At 41.5% G+C, this 17,188-nt stretch overlaps 1 protein-coding gene across 1 annotated transcript in view; it reads right to left on the bottom strand.

Annotated features, from left to right (window-relative positions):
- The window catches only part of znf536 (zinc finger protein 536), a 240,092-nt gene that overhangs the window by 176,254 nt on the left and 46,650 nt on the right, over positions 1-17,188 (bottom strand). The window contains exon 2 of the mRNA XM_042419451.1: positions 11,262-11,343. The gene's annotated coding sequence lies outside the window, so the exon portion shown is untranslated. The remainder of the gene's footprint in view (positions 1-11,261; positions 11,344-17,188) is intronic.

Genomic DNA, 17,188 nt, shown 5'->3' with positions numbered 1-17,188 from the left:
GGCAGCCAGTTCAAATTGAATTGATCGTTGGTATCATCATCATCTGAATGACTTCCCACAGTTTGTTGATTGGTACAGCTTCTAGCTGCCAAGCTCAGCTGATTCTCATTGGATGTTTTTTCCAAGCTGATATTTAGTCACAGGAACTCAAATCATGAGATGTCCCACCATCAAAGTATAAAACTAACGATTGGAACATGCTATCACTCCCAAATTGATATACAGTACAGGTCTTTCATGGAGTAACATGAGACAAAAACTAAATCAAGGTTAAGAATGTTGACTGATATTGTTCAAGGATCAGTATGTAAGATTTAGAGGCATCTAGCAGTGAGGTTGAAATTGCATGTAGGTGAACCTACAGTGGCCATGAAACTCGCAAAAAATGTGAAAGATCTCTGGAGCCAGTGTTTGGTTTGTCCATTCTGGGCTACTGTAAAAACATGGTGGTGCAACATGGTGGGCTGTGTAGAAGAGGACTCGTTCCCTATGTAGACATAACAGGCTCATTCTAAGGTAATGAAAACATGATTCTTATTTTCATGGGATTATAAACTAATGAAAAAATACTTATGAATATTATAGACAAAATATGGTTAAAGTAGGGTCAGGGAACTAAAAACACTTAATGGTTAATGGTTAGGAAAATATCCTGATTATGGATCATAAAAACACATATGTTAACTGCAGGTTTGTGATGGGACACAAACAGCATAAAAGTTAGTGCTAGACACCCAGCCACCACCCTGGCCTCCACACCCCCCTACTTTCCGCCTTGCTACATACAGTATGGGACGCCTATGTCATGTGTTTGTTCAGCATTAGCACTGGATGTAAATCATGAGCAGCAGAACTGTTGGATATGGACATAATTCTTGGGGATATTGGGCTGTTTTTTTACTCAGTTCAAACCAAAGAAAAACATAGTGTAGATCTGGAAGCACTTTTTCTATTAGAGATGTCCAAAAAATGGCATCTCTCACACAATTCAAATGTATCAATACTTTTTATTTATTGTGTATAAGATTTTTAAAACTTCTAGTGGCTTGCTCTTAGTACCTTGATTAGTGTGGAATTCCAGGAAAAAATTGAGATCTTCACTATTTCCTCTTTTATATGTGAAAAAATAGAAAACGTAGGAAATCTCCTTTTTCATTTTGATGTTTTTGGCCTGTCTGTCTTGGTAGCAGTGTTTAGTGGTGAGGAAATCCTCTGACACGTATAATCTACTTCAGACTGACATCAGCCAGCGTTGCTATCAGTGTATCCCTATCTCTCTGAGCAGACTGCGTACATGAAGCAGTCTGGGAGCCAGGCTAGACTGACACCACAACAGCAGCCTTTGGTTCCCAGCACCTAACGCTCCGCTCATAGCCCGAATATCGCCTGTGGGATTTCACCGCACTAAAGAGTCATGTCAAAGATCTCGACAACGCGTAACGTCTCCCTCAGCCACTGCTGTCATGTTCCCTCTGCTTCTCACTTCCATTTCCCTCTTTTTTTTTCCTCTCCAAGCCTCTCTTGACTCTGGTTTGAGAAGGAGACTTTCTCCCTGAGCGTTTTAACTTGTCATTTTTTTAAATACACATATCAAAGCCGGGAGTAAAGGGGGGAGGGGGGGGAAGACAGATGTTTCTCTTATGCCTTTCTACTCGAGTACAATGAAGCTTTGGAAAGGAGAGGAGTGAAGAGACGTTTGCAGAGATTCCTTTGCAATCCACATCCTTTCTCCCGACAACTGGCAATACATCATTTGTATTGATGCAATATTAAATTTCAATATCGCATGTCAAAAGGTACAAAATGATAGATCATAGCCTAACTAAATGAATTATTAAAGGCCTACGCCGGCTGCGCTATCGGCTTCTCTTACAATCAGATGTGTCAGAAGAGTGCAGTTTGTGATACTGGCAGCATTTCAAAGCTTTGTCGTTTTTCTTTCCAGCCGCATCCCAGCTTTCTTAATCTAGCTTTCTGTCACTTATTAATGTTCCCAAGGAACTAAAAACCACAGATCTTTCCCTCCCAATAATCAGAGGCTTAACTCACGTCCTTTTATTCCTCCAGAAAAATTCTTTAAAAAAATAAATGAATAAAGTCATAATTAAATATTGAATATTGAGCAGAAGATAAGGATAAGAAAATATGTTCAGCTTTGTTAGATATGTTAAGAGCAGAGACGAAGGAAGAGCACAGCTATGGTTGAGGCGGTGACTCATTCTGTGTGGTATGATTTATGTGCTCTTTATGTGCTCTGCGACCCTGTAAGTTTATCTCTATATTCCCTGTCTGATAGAGTGACTCCGTGGTTGTCTCCATGCCTCGCCACAGCACTGTGTGCCCGACGCAATGGTTGACTCTTAATTTACAAGCCGAGTCAGAGGTCGGATTTTTGACGCCTCGTCAAGTTGCGGTTGACAGGAAAAGAGTGAGGAGCAGAGGAGAAACGAAGAGAGGACGAAGGGGAAAAAATAGATGCTTTCTCACAGAAAAGGATGGATTTCACAAGCAGCCCAGTTTTTTGCACACAAAACTAAAACTGTCATGCCAAAAATAACATGGTTACTGTTTTTGAACCCTTTTAATTATAGTGATGATCAGGGCTCTTCTGAAAGTTAATTCTTTGGAGTTTATCATCAAAAGCTCAGCATTTGTCACTACTACTAGTTATTATTAGCTATTATTATTATTAGAATTAGTCATTAGTTGTTATTGACTCTTCACTCAAAATATGCTATGGAGGGAGTCAGTGAGCAATGCCAATCAGTTAAGTACACCTGCTAAATGCCTTGCTCATCACATAATTTTTGAATTTTGAATTTTGAAATTTGAAAAAGAGGTTTTAAGTGAAATCATGTAGAGGCATTTTCTTTTTTGACCTTGGAAATAATCATTAGTAGTAAAAATCTTAATTCATAGTCATCTTACTAGCTTTTCAAGTTACATGTTATTTGTCAAAGAGCTCATGTAACCTGCTGGACAGCCAATCTATTTAAAGTTTGCTAACACTAGCTAATTTTAGCCATCATGACTAACTGGTCATACGAGACCAGGTACAGCTGCAGCAGCAGACATTGTGAGGAATATACTGATTCACTTCTTGTTGAGTTAGATGAGATGATGTGTTTCCTTATGGACAGAGCCAGGCTAGCTGTTTCCCCCTGTTTCCAGTCTTTACGATAAGCTAAGCTAAACGGCTACTGGGCGTAACTTTATGGTAGTGGTATTGACTTTTCATTTATCCCTTGGCAAGAAAGCAAATAGGCATAAGGTGTATTACGTGTATTTCCTTAAAGGAACAGTTCAACATTTTGGGACTCAGCTTTTCAGTATCATAGTAGTAAGCCGTCTTTTGCTGACATACAAGACAACATTAAACTTGAGAGGCTTAGACTAGCAGCTATGTAAATCACAATACAACATTACTGTGCATGTGCCACAAGACACAGCCACTGTACACAAATCCAACCACTCACTCACTCACTCTGAGTTTAGCTCTGTTGTGGGTTCTAATCCTAAAGAGTCTGTCTCCATCACCAGAAATGTAAAGGGCCTATATGCTGATTTCTGTGTGCTTGTGGCCTCTAGGAGTGTTAATTCTCCTGTGCATGTGTGATGTCCTGAATCCCTAACCCCCATGAGGTTTTCATCTCAGGGTCCAGATTGCCGGGGCTGGTTAGGGCCTGGCAAGCCCCATGAGAAGTCACAGCCTCCATTTAGCTTCCAGATCCCATGCAAACGAACACAGGGCCCCCGTGTTAGCGTGCTAGCACTGGCTGGCAAAAATTCAATTTTCATCCCCCTTTTGTATCCAAGCCTGCTGTCTTGCCCTAACGATGCTCTCTCATTCTCTCCCCCCACTCCCCTTCTCTTTCCTTCTCCCTTCAACAACAGAACACAGTGGAGTCGTTAGGACCCTCTCTTCATTACTTCAAAAAACCAATCATTAGACACCAGAGTATATACGTAATTAGAAAATCACTTCCTTTGCAATCCCGGCTAAGTAGTTTACATACTGTAATTACAGGGACAAAATCAATTTTTAATCATTTCACTGATTGGGCTCATCAGCTCAGTAGGAACATTGTATCCTGCTTGTTGTGCGAAAGCAACATCTGGGCTAAAACAATTACCCTTTTGTGTTCCAGAGCGGCTCTGAAAATGCCTTGCTGCCACTTCCCCATGTCGTGGACGCTCCCTCTCTATCTCTATCTGTCTCCAGACGCCTTTTTCCCTTCGCCGTCTCTCTCTCTCGCGCTTTCTTTTTTTCTTTCTCTCCCTCTCTTTTCTCTTTCACTCCCTCCTTCTCTTCTCTCTCTTTCTCTTTCACTCCCTGCCCTTGACTTGGACATGGAGGATCACATTTAAAGCTTTATAAATCAATACGCTATAATAAGCTGCTCTTGACAGAGAGAGAGAGAGAGAAAGAAAGGAGGTGAAAAAAAACAACATATTGCTTTTTTAACACCTCTTGTGTTTTTGTTTCTTTTCCGCCCTTGTTGTTATTGTCATTTATGTTTTTTCATCTTTTTACATTGTTGCCTTTTAAAAAACAGATTTTGTTTGGCCCTGAAGAAATATCACCTTATTACCACGTTTTTTTGTACAGTATGTGAAGGGGGGGGAAAGTGTGACAACGTGGATAACAGTTTTAACAATTATGTAAAGACAGAAGATGGCAACTCTGTGTCTTTTTGTTGAGGTGAGACATAAATACATAATCCAACTTCAAACTGTGTCTTCTGTCCTGGTATGTTTCACCCTTCACCGGCTAATAAAATGCTTTGTATTCTTGTCTGAGAGAGGCCCGATCGATCGACATTAGTCTGAACTCTCTCTCTCTCACTTTGAAAACTCAGGAAATCAGATTTCAGAGGGGGGAGAAAAAAAATCGGTTAATGCATTGATCACCCGGGCTGTATGCAAATCACATTTGCCTCTATTCTTTTGCTGATCAATATCATTAATTAACGGCTTCGTTTTAACGGCACCCCGCAATCCCGTTAGACACCGCTGTCGACCTCAGAAATCATCCCCCCCCACCTCCGCCCCCCCGGCCCTCCGTAGTCATGGAAATGAACGGCGCGTGGCAGGGACCATAAATCAGGAAATCCAATTTGACCATGAGCTCCAGTACTAACAGTAAAATATGAGCGCTAACACAGCACACAGGTAGATCATCCCATATTGGCCATAATATTATTTATTTATGACAGGAAAACTAAAAAGAAAAGAAAAGTTTACACGAGTTTCTTTTTCAGCTAAATCTGTACAACTGTTTTAAAGGAGCACTCCACCACTTTACTTATTTTACTGATTATCGGGAGTCCTGCCAGACACGCTGTGAGAATCACTACCAAGTTGCAATTTGGGAAGTGTAGGATCCAGGAATTGTGGGGCTTGACTCGTAATTACAAGTCAGTAAACCTCGGCCTCTGCTGCTTTGATTTTGACCATTCTGATTTTAATCTGTTTCTCACAAACCCCCCAACTTCATGGAAGCACAATATTAAATCACTGGGGTATCCCTTTAAGAGTGTTACACATTTTATGTTTTAGTAAGCTTCTTTCTGTCATGTGGCATTTCAGTGTTTTAGGGGGAAAAAAGTTCATTTTAATGATTTTTCCCACTGGACATCATTGTGTGCCCACCTTTTAACCCTAATACAACACCAACAGATAGCTAACTATGTCATAATGAGTGTGTGTTTGTGTGTGTTGGGGGTATGCCCTGTGTGCTAACCAGCCTAGCTGCTGCCAGGGCTGCTGGTGTGTGGGATTAATAATGGACGCTTTTTGAAATTATTATTATTCCCAAAATGCTCTTTTGTGATTTGCTTTGAAGGGTGTGTGTGTGTGTGAGAGAGAGAGTATGTGTGTGGGGGTGTTAAGTGAGTAGGGGGGAGGTGGTTGGTGAGGGTGGTTTGGGGGGGTGGGGGGGTGGGAGGGGGTGCTTGCTTGCTCATTTGGAGAGCTTTTCCAATTATACAATTAGTCAGGAATGTAGGCCAGCGGCCTTGGTGTTCCTCCTGCTCCGCGACCCTGGATAGCAAGTCACTTTGTATTTATCTCCTTCTTTCTCACTTATCGTAGTTTGGGAAATGCATGTGAAATCAAAAATAATATGCAAGTCGAGATTTACAACAAAAGTAGCATCAGCTCTGAGTCCAGCAGGCAGTGAATGAAGCGGCCGGGGTCCCTGAGGAGCAAAGCTAACAAACGCTGACCTTCTTTGTGAACTGGGTTGCGTGTGAACGACTATGGCAGTGCACTGTGGTGTTAATAGATAAGTCACGGGGTCAGGGCTTCTCTGGTTAAATACTGTTTGTTGTGTTGAAGGGCTTTTTTGTGAATCCACCAACAACTCCCACCATGCCCCAAAACCCCACCACTTCGGGGAGATGAGTGTTGGGTTGGTTGGTTTCGGGTTGAACACACTCACAATGCTAACTACTTCTGATTCCTTTTCTTCTCCGCAATGGAGTGATATGATAAATTGATTTATGATGAAGGACAAATTGTTTTATAATTCTGCCCCTTTCTGATTGTCCCTTCACTCTTGCCTGCCTGCTACCGAGTGTGCCGCACTGGGTTTAATATGAAGCAACAACAACAGCCAAGTGCCATCTGTTGGCATGCGGATTTTCTGTAATCTCTCTTTACTGATTACAACGATGACTACACGAACCTCTTAAATAATTATCCCACAATGTAAAAAAAAAAAAAAAAAAAAAAAAAAAAAAACGCGAAATAATTATAATCATTAACTCCCACCAAGTCTGCCACTCCTCCAGCAAATGAAGGCTGTCAGAGAGAAAGAGAGAGATAAAGAGAGACAGAGTGAGAAAGAGAGAGAGTTCTTTTTTTTTTCTGCTGTGATGCCAATCATGTTTTATTTATACCAGCGGGGTAGTGTACCACACAGCAGCGACAATCTTAACCCAACAACACTGAAGAGGCAACTGTGGGAAAATTGACCCTTCTCCACCCACCACCCCTGCACCTCATGTTTTTTTTTTTCTTTTTTTTCTTTTTCCAAGAAAAAAGACATCCTCAAGTGAAGCGCAGTTATTGATGATCTACTTTGGATTACAGGTTCTATTTTGTCTCATAATTTTAGGATATTTCCAGCAGTGGAAGGTTTTAGAATAAGTCACTCTGAATAAAAAAAACAAGAATGCTTCAGTGTTTCATGCATCAAATTTAAAGATTTTAACATAAAATGACGCCTGTCCCTCCTTTTTCAGTAGCCTCATTAGTCCAAAATGCATCGTGGCCAGAAGATGGGTTGTGTTTCAGTAACAGGTGTCTCTGTGATTGCAGACGCAGCCTATTGCACACAAACTAGCTGGCTACCTACCTATATTTATATGGCTATAAACACAGGATGCACAAAGTTCACACACTCTCTCTGAGGGTTATAAAAAGGTCTTCTGGGAAATGTAGGAAATCATTAAAAGGGCAAGCTGAGGGAATGCAGGGTAAGCCAGAAAAGTAAATTACAACACATCACTCTTGGAATACACTAAACGTCACAGTATGATGATATCTAGCAGTACAATTGTGTCCAAACATTGATTTCATTTTAGGATATGATTTCCAATTAACAATTTTAACGTCAGACCTTTTAAAATGCACTCCAGAGTTTGGGGATTTGTTTGAATCTATAGATCAGTTCTGGAAGAAGTATTCAGATAAGTAATAGTCCTGCATTCAGAATTTTACTTTTATTTTCAAAACTGGCCCTTCTTAAAGTTTCACAACTGTCAGTGTAATATCATAATATATAATATCAATTGATTATTGTTGCTGATGCAGTAACATTTTGATATTCTAGTTGGTTTTTTAAGTTTTGGGGCTAATTCAAACTTCTGTACTGACGTTTTGGGGAGTTTCTTCTATGAAAATGCATCATTTTTTATAAGTTCATCATATGTTTTATATGTAAAATTTTAATATGCAATGTAACCAAATGTACTCTAAGTGTAATGGAGTAAAGAGTATTTGAAATGGAGCCAAGTAGGAACTATAGAGTGGCATAAAATAGAAACACTCAAGTACCATTACATCATAATCATAAGCACAGTACTTCAGTATGTACTTACTTACTTTACACTACTGCTGTAGATAAAATGTAAGCAACTGTCTTTAACCTATTTTTAGCAGCAGGTGTGATATGTCAAGGTTTTATGTGTGTGTGTCTATAAATGCTCATCCGTGTGTATGTGTGTGCAGGTATGTTTATGAATCCTTTTCTATCTAAGTCATCTCTGTGTGTGTATGTGTGTGTGCGTGTGCGTGTGTGTGTGCTCCTCGTGTGAGAAATGCTGTGAGAATACGTCAAGGGGAGCATGTGTTAGTTCTGCTTCCAATATGAGGGAAATCTGTGGCACATACCTCCGATATGACACAAGCCAAAACGACATGACTCACCCATGCTATATTTGATTAATAAAACTACAGCCGGCAAAATGTGTTCCAAAACAACAGACCATTACCAGGGCGCGGTTTGACTGGAGAAATGTAGCATCGTATTATTATTATTATTAAGGTATGAAAACAGAATATCAGTGTGTGGAGCATGAAATCTGATATTAAGAAAAAAAAAAAAACATCTGAAGGTTACATTTGCAGTTAATTCCATTTTCCAAGCCCGACTTTAGTGAAGCATATGTGAACGTTGGATGATAATTGAGACAGGCCGTTGTCTCAGCTTGTCCTGAAGAGGACAGCTGCCATATATGTTTAATCCCCGCTGCTCTGAATCTTTTTCAATAAATGTTATAACATGAATTTCCCAGCTTCAAGAGAAAAGGTTTCCATTGATTAGCACTTTACAAGCAATCAATTTTTACAAACCGGCTTGACCCCCTCCTCTCTTTCTCTGTTTCTCAGGAAGCCAACTCTCAGGACGATGGTCTATTATGAATTAAAAGAATACAGAGGAGTGAGAGCGGGTGAGTAATTATTGGAGAGAGGAGGAAAAAGGAAGAGGAGTGATGTTGAAGAGACGTGTATGGATTTAAGTCGAGCGAAACGGAGTTTTAGGTACCTTAGTAGGAGAGAGAGAGAAAGTCTGATTCCTGTCGACAATGACGGCGATGATGATGATGACACACTGATTACAGGCAATCAGGCGGGATGAAGCATCTAAACCCCACAAAGCAGACATATACCTCACTTGTAGTTGTCTTATGATCTCCCATCACTCACTCACACACACACACACACACGCAGACACACATACAGTAAACACACTATAACAGCCTATCACCATGAGAGATGGGGTGGCCACGCTCCTCCAGCTCCAGGAATAATGGCTTGCACCTGTTTACCATGTCACCTCTGTTTGCTAATTGTCTCCTTGAGCTGCATAGAGAGGAAGTGACGGCTTCCTGGCTTTTTGACAGGTGGGGGGGGGTTGGGAGGAGGTGGGGGGGCGGTAGGACGTTACCCCCCCCTCCCCCCCCATCTCCTCTGCTCAGGAGGAAGAGCAGGAAAGGGTGGTCCCATTAGTATCATTAGTCAATATGTGATGAAAAGATTGGCACCAAACTTGTTTTATGTCATATAGCTCCGTCCGGTATGTGTGATAATACTTAAGGTGATTAGCATAATCCACAAAAGTAAGAAAACAGGAACTTGGAGCAGCTCTGAGGCTGGCTGGTCAGTTAATATTAATGACACAGAGTTAAACCTGCCAGGATTTTTAAACAGATGAGTAAAATGAGACATTGCAATTCTCTAAAGACAACGCGCATTCAGCTGCAAGATGTTTTGGTTCAACAGGAAGTAAGAAGATTTATAATGAAGATTGTAGTCTCATCTTATCTACTTCTAACTTATTTGTAAGAAAAGAATAACTGATTCTATCTCTGAATATGGGTGTATCTTCAAATATTGGATATTGTTACTCAATTCCTTAAAACTCTCATGAAATTAATACATTTATGTTTGGTTATTTTGTGTCCCCAGATCTAATTGTTCCTTCATTTATTGTTATAAGGCCCCAAAAAAAAGAAAAACATGGTTTGTGTATTTGTATCTCCAAGTTCCACCCTTTTCTTATAAAGTTTCTAAAAAACATGTTTGATGTCTTATCTCAAGTCAAGATGGCATATACACAAAATGTTGTCAAAAAAAATATTTGCAATGAACCGAGTGCATTCTCCAGTTCCACTATTCTTCTAGCATGGGAGTTAAGATGATAAGACTGATACCAGTTTCCTCTCTGTGCATTCACTAGAGAGAGCTTGGTCCAGGACACAATTAGCCTAGCTTAGCACAAAGACTTGGGGACTGGAAATAACTCCTGATAAGAAAGCAGACTTTTCACAAATAAGTATGTCTACAAGTCTGGGTCTGTGTTGGCCAAATACACAGATTTACTAAGCAAATGTTTACTTAATTAGACTCAACCCATGATTTGAGAGAATTCAGATTTGAAAAGTGGAATCCCGCTCCTTACTAGCACCAGCAGCAGCCACATGAGCAAGAGGTGTCTGGTTGGGTGTCAGTCTGCGACATTATCACTGACATATCCTGCAGGTCTCTCTGCTGCCAGAGGTGCAAACATATAGCCTGACACCTTCTCAGCTGCTACCATGAGTGTTCCCTTTGCTGTCTTTGTCTCGCCTGCTATTCAACTGTCAAATCACGTTCCTTCTGATGGCCGGTCCTGCCTCGACGTTATGGTCATTGTGGAAATAGGTGAAACGAGAGAAAAACAAATGATGAAGCATTGTGTGCCGGATAATCTGCTTGACACAGTGAGATGATTTTGGTAGCAGTTCTCTTCATCACATATTGGATTAGAAGGTGGGCAAAAATCTGCAGTTTTTTTTGTATGACAAAAGTAAAATGCAGATTTATGATATACAGTAAGTTCAGCGTGCATGCATGCATGTGGTGCGATGGAAGCCTGAGGGATTTCTGAATGATAATTTGTTCAAATAATCAAACAAGCTGAAGAAAACGGAAGGCGGAGATTGCGAATAACTAACTCTCTCCAATTACGGCGTAACTCCTGAGCGAGCCGTTTGACCCACCAGCAGATGCTTCAAAGGGCAGCTCCCAGGTATGAATGTCTCTTGCAGTGTGACTGAGTAGCATGGCGCTGTTTAACAAGTGCATGCTCAATTGACTTTCCCCCGGATAAACAAAGATTTAAATGAAAACAAAAGACGCGTGCGCGGGTGTGTAAGTGTGACAGACACCTTTAATATCCTCCCCTTTCCCGTGATCAATCGGTGTGATCGTACCTGTGTGACTGCCGCCGCTCCAACGAATGCCGGATGTCAGGAAGAGCGCCGACAGCTCCACAGAAGGTGGGACGTCAAGAGCCTGTAAACAAAGCACACACACCAGGAAATTCACAGTCATCCGCATTTGAAGCTTGACAAGTTTGCAACACTGGCGACAGAAGAGAAATACCCATTGAAATATTGTTGCGCTGATCCCTCCCCCCCCCCTCCCTCCTCCCCTCCTCCCCCCTCCCGCATCTTTATTTTTCCTCAGGACTTCCTGTGAAGACGTGAGTAATCTAACAAATATATGAACTGTAATTGCTTGTGTATATCAATCTTTTACTTTTTTTTCATTTCTTATTCTTATGACTTTTTTTTTTTTTTAATTTGACACTGTAATATCCAGTTGGAACTGAGGGAATCATATTGGGACACATACTAAGACGCTCAAGGTTTATCATTTCAGACAGTTAAAATACAGTGTTGGGGCATTAAAAAAAAAAAAAAAAGCAGGAAGCTTTGTTCTCATAAGCAGAGGAGTCTACACAGCACAGCAGAGGATGATATCTGATCCAGCTTTGAAGCTCCACCGCTTAACGCCAGAAAAATAATCAAGCCGACACAAAGTATGTGAAATAAAAGACTGCCACTCCCCTTTAAAGTAGCATGTAACCCCCGTGAGTGGCATTTGAGCCGAGGCCTCACAGAGAGAGAGAAACTGCCTTTCCATCCCAGCACGTTAATATAAGTCATGATATATTTCCTAAAACCCTTTTTTTTTTTTTTTTTTTTTTTTTTGGGAAAAGTTGCACAGCTCTGTTGTATGTTGGAGAAGCTAATTTATCCATTTCTACGCAGCTGACTAAACTGCTCCTGATTTACATTTCATTTTTTGTGACATTTCAAACGTTTGCTTAAATCTGCTGAAGTTTGCTTAGATGGTAATCTGCGATTTCTTGGTTTTGTATATTTACCTTCAATATTTAGTGCTAAACGTTCATAGCTGCAGTGTTGTGTTTTTTTTTTCTTCCTCTTTTCTTTGCACTGCCTTACCCAAAGATCACCTGTCAATCACGCAGTTTCTTTGAGTTTCTGTAGATGGCAACGCTGCATATTATTACTTAAAAAAAAAATCCCACTGACTGGCAAAGAAGTACGGGTCCAACAAATTCTCATGGCTATACTGGATGTGGAGAGGCAGCCAGGCGCGGAGAAGCTGGCTCGGTCCTGCGACAAGGAGGGGGTGGAGGGGGGACACAGATGTGGAGGGTCTGCAGGAGGGCCACCCAGATCTACCCACCACTACTGTTTCAATGGAGCGTCAAGAGTAAAACTCACACACACACACACACACACACACACACACACACACACACGCGCGCTCACACAAAGCCACGACGTTGCCTTAAGTCACAATCTAAATTGGCTCCCAAGGGCATACCGACTACCTTGTTCACCAAAGGCATTGTGTATGTTTTCTGAGTGCTTAGCATATGCTGCCGTAACCTGAGATCTCTCTCTCTCTCTCTCTCTCTCTCTCCTGTACACACATACATGCATACACAAACACACACACACGCACACACACACACACACAATGTTGCCAGAAGTTGCTCTGTTTTCTCCCTTTACGTATTTCCCATCAGGCCCTTAATTAAATTCAAAATAGTTCACATCTACCTATTAAACCATGTTGCACCAACCGCCCACCAGACAAACCTCGACAGAGACACAAATGCAGGCAGGGTGATGGGGTGGGGGGGGTTGTAGGGGAGGGAGGGTGTAGAGAGGTAGGAAGAGAGGAGAAAACTACAAGGAGCTGCTCTCAGATCACAAGCGATGAGGAATGTCATGTCTGCTTTTTATACTGCCATATGTTATTGTAATACTGATGTATGAAAGGTAAACACACTGTGCTTTTCTCTATTATGTGTAACTTACATGAATAAATCGCTACTGTAATGAAACGTGATGTATTAGTCGATTAAATTCTCAAAATCCATCAGGTTGATTTTCTAGACATGGATGTTTTACCTTGAAATTTCTATATATTATTATCTAACCTATACCTTATTGCCTTTTTTTTATGATCAGAACTAAATACGAAGTCATAAAAATGCTCACAAACTATATCCACAGGCAGACAGAGATGGGTAATTGTTCTACCAGAGTGAAATATCACAGCGAAAGCTACTGACACTTGATGGAATCTGCAGCATCTATGATTTGATATCAAAGCGCAGTGCAGAGTAATGAAAATAGCTCACATTTGAAGACAGTCTAACCTTTCCTGTGTTTACCTTATTAAAGAGTGTGTGCCTTAACTGGTAGTGCAATACACATGGGGGGGAAAAACAATGTGTATAAAGCCAGCAGTGTTTAAGCAGGCGAACAGTAAAGTAATAGGCAAGAGCAGTGAAGTGTTGATTCTACAAAAGATGCGGGGGAAAAATTGCACCTTAGTGCGCACACACACACACACACACAAACATATGAGCAAACACACATATATACACGCGCACACATTCCCTCCCCCTCCTCAATATACTCCCACAACACGGCCGGCTGCCTGGCAGCCGAAGTTAACATTTTCAGAGAAAATATTCCTTGCCTCCAATAGTCCGATGTAATTCATTTTCCATCTCTGTTCATTAATCATTGTTAAAATTAGTGATCCATTTCTTCCACTCTGCCATCTGCACTCAGCTTCCTAACAAACATGACACCTCAGCGCATAATAAAAGCTGACAGCTACGAGGAGGCCTTTCCAAATAGCTTTCTGCATATGTGCACCTCCACGACTGATGCCGTTGTCAGACAAAAGTAGGTTATTTAGACCGCTGGCTGGAGAGCTCTGCATACACACATGTGCACACTCAAACATATATGAGCATATATATATATATATATATATATATATATATGTGCATCTACACACACGTGTCCCAAGACTATGCAAATACAGTACATGTCAAAAAAGAAGAAAATCCCACACGAATAATCTCAGAACTCGTAGTCACACGCACGCTGTTTCATGCACATGCACCCGCACATACACAAAACAACAGATGTGCCTAATCTTGAATGGAATGTGCTAAAATCCTGATAAGGAACCCCCCCACCCCCTAACACTTCACAGCAAAGGGGTACAGTGAGGAAAATTAGAAAAAGGGAAACAAAAATTATCATGAAAACCAAGAGAGCGAAAGAAACGGAGAGAAAGAGAGAGCCCTTAAAAGTTTCAAGTATTCTGTTTTCGCTTTAAGACGGGCTGGAACATTGTACTTTTCCATTTGCATTTGCTTCCAGCAGCTGTGGCATTTGTGTCAATTTGTTGTGATATTGTATATCAGCTGGGCTGCACCCTAATCTTAACTAAACTAGGCTTAGAAGCGTGATAGTGTGGGATAGAGAAGGGAAGAAAGAGAAGGGGGAAGAATGTGAGTCACCGGGCTAGACGATGCCCCTCTCAGGTCACCCAGGCCTCATAAACACCCCTCTAATTCACATAAAAATACTTGGATGGAAAGCCATCAGCTCCCCAGATGCCCCTACAGACACCTTAGCGCTCAGGCCGGAAGCCTGTGTTTTCCTTCGCCTGATTCGGATGCTCAAACAGACCTTATCCTCTTGCCATGTTTCCATCCCGCTCTAGAAAGAAATTTAACTTTCTGTCTGTCAGAAAACCCCCAAGAAGAAAAATGTCATTAAGGTGCTGAAAAACTTGCAGGCTTTTTTTTTTAACTTTAGCGCACAAGAGGAAAAGTGATTTCACCTCGTTGTTTCAGTGTCTCAGTGTTTTATCCGCACGCAGACGTATAGTTTAGTGAAGCATAAAGCAAGGATGCGTTCTAATATCAGTGAATTTAGCTGCATGTCTGTGTTGAAGTAGTGAAACAAACAGGTGGAGCCACATCAGAAAAGCCTTTTACAAGTAAAAAATGTTACTATTCATTACTTATTTATCATCATGTGTTATTTATCACATGATTTCTATTATCACCGAATCACTTTTCCACCACAAACAAATGCAAAATCATAAAAAACATTGAAAAAAATCATTAATAAAAAAAAATTTCATGAAAACAAATCAAGGATAAATTTGAACGCCACCCAAGTCTCTCTCTCTCTCTCTCTCTCTCTCTCTCTCACACACACACACACAGCTTACTCACATTACTTTCCTCTAGTGTCCTGATAACACCCCCCCACCCCCCAAAAACTGTCCCTTCTCACATGCACACACACACACATATGTACACAATCAGACACCCACACACACACACACACACACATGCATGTTCACATGTACACACACTTAAACCTCAACAATCCTATGCTGCTCTAGTCCTCTGATTCTCTTCTGCACACACACACACACACACATGCTCAGAGACACTCACACACACACACACGGTCAGGATCCCTCCCTGGCGAGGTGTGTGTGTGTGTGTCTCTGCCCGAGGCACAGCACATTAATCTATATAATGCCCTCAAAGAGAAGGCTTTTTCACACCGCTAACTGCCAAGGACTACGAGGGGCAGCGGCTGAGCCATGATTCAGCTGTTAGCCCAACTGGCGTCCCCGCGCACAATCACCCCTCCCAACACACACACACACACACACACACACACACACACAATATGTTAGCAAGAATACACACACACAGTACATCCTTCACTGGCAAGAAAGACAACGCAAACACCTTTTTAAGCTCATACAGGGGACGTGAATGTGTGTCGTACACATGCACACGATATGAAGGATGGGTATCGACTCGATTCTGAGCAAAATCTTCTTCACTTGTTCTTTGATCAGATAGTTCCTCATGTCAATCACAATTTGACCAATTTTAGAGTGTATTTTATTCAGGTGAAGTTCTTACAGCTGCTTGTGTTTGGACAAATATTTAACATTTGAAATGTTTATCACTTGAGCTGTTGTTTTGGCACACTGGTATCCAAACTTGGAAACTAATATTGGAAAATTTCAACCTTGATAACAGAGTCCCATCACTGAATTTTTCAATTTTGGCCCCATGAAATTCAGAAAGCAGCAAATCCAGACCATGGCAAATATAAATCTTCACATCTTCCATCATCAGCAGACACTATGGAGGAAGAGTTTACTGATGTTACCTTGCAGGATTTCTGGGCTTCAGCATGCTCATATTTCAGACAGTAACCTCCTACCGGTGTGCGAAGTCGCCCAGTGCAGATTTAATATTCATTTGTTGCACGGAGGGCCACAAAACAGACAGCCCAGAGCGGTGATTGGAGGGCCAGTGCTCAGAGACAGACGGCGAGCAGAAGAGCAGCTAAATCATCTTGACATTCACCAAGAAGTAGCCACACAGAAAGCTACTGCTGCTGTTAGTTCTCCCATCGACTAATTTGGTTCTACTTAACCCCTAAACACCCCGCGCACACACACACACACACACACACACACACACAAGTGGATGCAAGGCAAACAGAGGCTGACACACACATATGCACATGCACAGGAGTGCACACGCCCCTCGCAGTGACACATTTAATTCCAGGTTCTCAGCACATCTGAATTACAGCAGGCTGATGAGGGAGAGAGGGCCAGGCCCCTCCGGACTGATTAGCATCATTTAAGAAAGCCTTCCTTTTCCTTTTCTGCTCGCCTCAGCGACCTCTCTCTCCCTCTCTCCCTCTATCACTCTCTGCCACTCGCCCCGGCCCGAACCACCCACCACCCAGCCTACAAGATGGGTGGCATCCCCGCCAGCACAAGTCAATATGAAGTACACTCATTTACATCTAACACAGGAGAACAACTCAAGTGCCTGCGCCTCTGGGGCTATTTTTTTTTTTATTTTCTTCAAGTATTCATAGACAACTGCTTGTTAGCTTTAGATTCTGTTTTCTAAAAGTGTGGACAGAAGGACATAACTAACTCATATATACGTCAG

The sequence above is a fragment of the Thunnus maccoyii genome, chromosome 1 (assembly GCF_910596095.1).
Source record: "Thunnus maccoyii chromosome 1, fThuMac1.1, whole genome shotgun sequence".
NCBI lineage: Eukaryota > Metazoa > Chordata > Actinopteri > Scombriformes > Scombridae > Thunnus > Thunnus maccoyii.
Note: the sequence above shows the minus strand (reverse complement) of the source record. Positions and strands in the feature narration are given on the sequence as shown.